Source organism: Dipodomys merriami, unplaced genomic scaffold (genome assembly GCF_024711535.1).
Source record: "Dipodomys merriami isolate MVZ:Mamm:240054 unplaced genomic scaffold, mDipMer1.0.p SCAF_790, whole genome shotgun sequence".
Classification (NCBI taxonomy): Eukaryota; Metazoa; Chordata; class Mammalia; order Rodentia; family Heteromyidae; genus Dipodomys; species Dipodomys merriami.
Window position 1 is genome coordinate 165,552 of NW_027206391.1, and position 4,731 is coordinate 170,282.

Here is a 4,731-nt window from a genome sequence, read left to right on the forward strand (position 1 = left end):
CTAGAACACTAACTTAAGGCCAGCATCAAGCAAAGTCTGTATTTGCACAGTCAATAGTCTGCAGATACAATCTAGTTCAACAGATACATCTATTCAACATTAAACAACTATATATTAATGGGCTACGAAGCACAAAGAAGAATTTGGTAAATCAGAAATTATTAGGTTTAGGGAGAGATGTGGGTAAAAAATAGGAATAGAGTGATGTGGGAAGGCACAGAGAGAGTTAACTTAACTAAATTCTAATCTCAAAGCAGGAAATAGGTTGGATAGGATGAAAGTAGAGAGAGAATAAAAAGAAGAAAGAGTAAGGGAAAAAAAAGAGACCAGGAAATATAGAAAAGTAAGACTTAAAAATATTATGTTTTTGAACAAAATATTCGGAGAAGAACGTAGAAATACTGAGAGAAGGGGATGGATATAAAGAGATGTGAAAAACAAAATAAAAATACTTAAAATATTATATAGGTATAAAGAGGTAGTACTGCTATTAAGGAATTTAAGTCTAAGAGGTTTTGAATTGAGTAACAAATTTGTGGATTAAGTGTGTACACAATGGGGGATAAGGTCTAATAATCAACTACGGGTTTATCTGAGGGTGTGCAGAACAACAATTAAGTCACATAAAGAAGAACGAAAGAGAAGAAAAGGTGAAAAGGATAAGAAAGAAAGAAAAAAGATCAGAAGTTCAGTAGAGCTATACAAAAAAACAAAAACTATTTTTTAAAAAAAGAAAAAAGAAAGAAAAATGCACACACACATATACTCCTAAAATAAAATTTATAAGAGGAAAAAATTTACTAGAAAACAATTTTTTACAAAAAAGGTAAAAATTAAAAATTAAAAAAAAAAGTTTTAGAAAATTTTTTTTATAAATGTTACCAAAAAAAAGTTCTTTGATTTTTTTAGGAGGGATGGGGAAAATCCTGTATCTCCCTGGGTCCATAACCAGCCTCTTGTTGGAGTCTCTCGTCTGCTTGTGGTGTTTGATTTTCTTGTGGCTTGATTGGTTTCTTAAGTCAGTTTTTTTAACAGGCAGAAAAATGCTCTGCTTTACCCAGGATTTTGTGATCCTCTTCACAGCTCAGTTCAATGGGAGGGAGATCTGCTTTGAATATAACAAAAGAGGGAGATCGCTTTTTCCTCAAGTTTGGAGATGCTGTGATTAGGCTAGGTTCTGGGTAGATTTGAAGCCTTTCAGCAAACAGTAGCTTTTCCCGGGGGCTAGTTTGTGAGAAACTCACAGAGCCTAGCCTGGAGCCACTCTCAGGGTTTATGTTTACTGAATTTCAATTGATTGTCAAGGCTGCCAAAGGGAGGAGCAGACTCTTGCTCTGATTACCCAGTGAAGAGAGACATTCCTGGGGCTGGCATCCGAGCTAGGTGACTTTTCCCTGGGTAGAGCTGAGTCTGGCAGGTCAGTTTAGGTTCTTGTGACGTGCTAAATTACTCTAATTTTCTTCCAAGGCCTGAGTTGGAGCTAGCATTTCCGCCTACCTGGAGATCTCTGGTACTGGGGGGCGGAGGGGAGGAGTGGTCTTCCCTCCTCTTCTCCCTCATGAGAAGCCTTTTCTTGAGGACAGGCAAGTTGTGGGTTAAAATTGTAAGGGGGGGGCTAGAAATGTGTCTCAGTGGTAAAGAGCTCACTCAACATGCATGAATACCAGGGTTTGAATCCTCAGCGCCACATACTAAGAAAAAGCCAGACACAGTGGAGTGGCTAAAATGGTAGAGTGCTAGCCTTGAGATAAACATTCCCCATGACTGTCAAAAGCAATAGGCCAGATGCTGGTGGCTCACACCTGGATAACTACCTTCTCATGAGGCTGAGATTTGAAGACCACAGTTCAAAGACAGCTTAGGTAAGAAAAGCCTGTTAGACTCTTATCTCCAATGAACCACTAAACAATACCATGTGGAGCTGTGGCTCAAGTGGTAGAGAGTTAGCCTTGACTGAATTGCTCAGGGACAGTGCCCAGGGTTGATACAAGACACACAACTGGAAAAAAATTGAGGGTTAATCAAAGTACTTTTCCTATTTGCTAATTACGAGAACATTCTCTGGAAAATCAATGCTGATATACACCAGAATTGGAGTCAGACCTCCAGGCTTAAGTGTAGCAGGTCCACATGCTCAGTCTCACAGACTCTAGCTTTGTAACCTGTGTCCACAGGGTTCTGAAAAGTCCAATGTTGAAAGGATTAATATGCTCCTCAAGCCCTTTGTGATAAGCAGTTGACTGGTATTGTCAATGTTATTACATGTCTGAACCTATCAGAGAACCAGTAGCTCCTGTTCATCACCCTAGCTCAGGAGCCTGAGGTCTCAGGATCGCATTGAAGCCAGCCAGGGCAGGAAAGTATATGTCACTCTGACTTCCACGTCTGCAAGGTCAGATGTTCAAGAGCTTCTTGTTTTTCCCTTGGTGATGAGAAGTTACTCTAAATGTTCTTAGTGTTCTTGACCCATTGCCCCATCCTGGGTTCAAATGAAGTTCTCAGGATCCAAGCCCTGGCACAGTTAGCAGGAAGAACTCCAGTGTAACAATGTATTTGAAGGACAGAAAACAGTTTCAAAAGCCAGGCTAGGTGAAGAGGACAAGGAGGCAGAATATGGAAACTCAACAGAGAATTGAGCTACAAAACCACTTCATTCATTCCAGGCACAGCCAGCAATGGGGGAAACCTGAAACATTTGTTAGTTACACCAGGGTCAGGCGTTTCTCAGCTTCCTCAAACAATGACTAACCTTCCTCGCTGAGGTGAAGAGAGCCTCAGGCTATATTTAGGTTACCAATAGAGAGCCAGTTTAGTGAGGGAGAGGGGATGAACAAAGTAGAAATGTGCTGCTCTCTGTTCTTAGGGAGTGGGTTTTTTACTCTCCATCTATCAGATTTGAAGGCCCTTCTACCTCTGCCAGTCTTTTCTCCTTCCTTCATTCTCCACATCATTAATTCTAATCCCCAGGCCAAAATGAGGCAGGGCCATTTCTCTTTTGTCTCCAAGCAGCTGAGTTAGAACCTGGCTCTGCCCTGTTGACTCTGGAGCCTTCAGCTCCCTAAGAAGTGGGAAAGAGACATTATTTCTGCTCTGTGGTTGTGTGAAGGTGATGCTGGAGTCCTGGCATACTGCAGAAGCATCATGACTGGGAATTGTTCCCTTCTTTCCTCCTGAAGACCAAGACCAGAGTCATCTATCATTTTTCTATCTATGTATCTACGTATCTATGTATCTATGTATCTATGTATCTATGTATCTATGTATCTATGTATCTATGTATCTATGTATCTATGTATCTATCTATCTATCTATCTATCTATCTATCTATCTATCTATCTATCTATCTATCTATCTATCTATCTATCAATCTATCGACCTTTCTTTCTTTCTTTCTTTTGTCCTTTCTTTCTTTCTTCCTTCCTTCCTTCCTTCCTTCCTTCCTTCCTTCCTTCCTTCCTTTCTTTCTTTCCTTCGTTCTTTCTTTCTTTCTTTCTTTCTTTCTTTCTTTCTTTCTTTCTTTCTTTCTTTCGTCCTTTCTTTCGTCCTTTCTTTCTTTCTTTCGTCCTTTCTTTCTTTCTTTCGTCCTTTCTTTCTTTCTTTCTTTCTTTCTTTCGTCCTTTCTTTCATTCTTTCTTTCGTCCTTTCTTTCTTTCTTTCTTTCTTTCTTTCTTTCTTTCTTTCTTTCTTTCTTTCTTTCTTTCTTTCTTTCTTTCTTTCTTTCGTCCTTTCTTTCGTCCTTTCTTTCTTTCTTTCTTTCGTCCTTTCTTTCTTTCTTTCTTTCGTCCTTTCTTTCTTTCTTTCGTTCTTTCTTTCTTTCTTTCGTCCTTTCTTTCTTTCTTTCTTTCTTTCTTTCTTCTTCCTGTCTTTCTTTCTATGTATATAACTATCTATGTACAAACGTACCTACTTGCCTACCAACCTACCTACCTACCTAACTACATACATAGTTATCTCTTTAACATTTCTTATACTGAACTCAAGGCCTGTGCACTGTCTCTAGCATTCTGCTACTTGAGCTACAGCACCAATTCTAGATTTTTCTGTGTATGTGTTACTGAGGAATGGAACCCAGGGCCTCTTGCATGCTAGGCAAGCACTCTCCCACTAATCCACATTCCCAGCCCCCTCATCTTTTTTATTAATTGTAGTTTTTACGTATATATGCTACCATTTTGCATCCCCAAGTATAATTTTCTGAATACCGCTTATTTCTATGAACTCTGATCGTGTCCTCCTCTGCCTGATTTGTGACTGCTTCTGCATTGGCCTCTTAATAAAACGCAAATAAAGGCTGCTAATACCTTCAGTGTGCATCATATAAGGAAACAGGCCTAGAAACTTGGAAGAGAAAAGCAATGTGGCTGAAATGAAGAGAATGATGCAGTATGTACAATGAGCATATCTAAAACATAACTCAGTAAATAAAAGCAGAAGTTTTGCATACAGCCTCTTTGCACTTAGGGAAGTAGTATGCACACGTAAGTAAGTAGGACACTTATACATAAACTTGGTCTTCTCTTTTTCAATTTTTTTTGTGGCCATTCCATGGCTTAAACTGAGGATGCAATGCATTCCTCAGCTGTTTTTCACAAAGCTGAGTTTCTACCATTGGCACAGCTCCACTTCCAGCCATCTGGTTGTTCAATGGACATTAGCGCCTCCTAGGCTTTCCTGCCTGGTCTGGCCTGTATCTCCTGCTTGGCTTTCTCTCTCAAAGCTGGAGCTCTACCT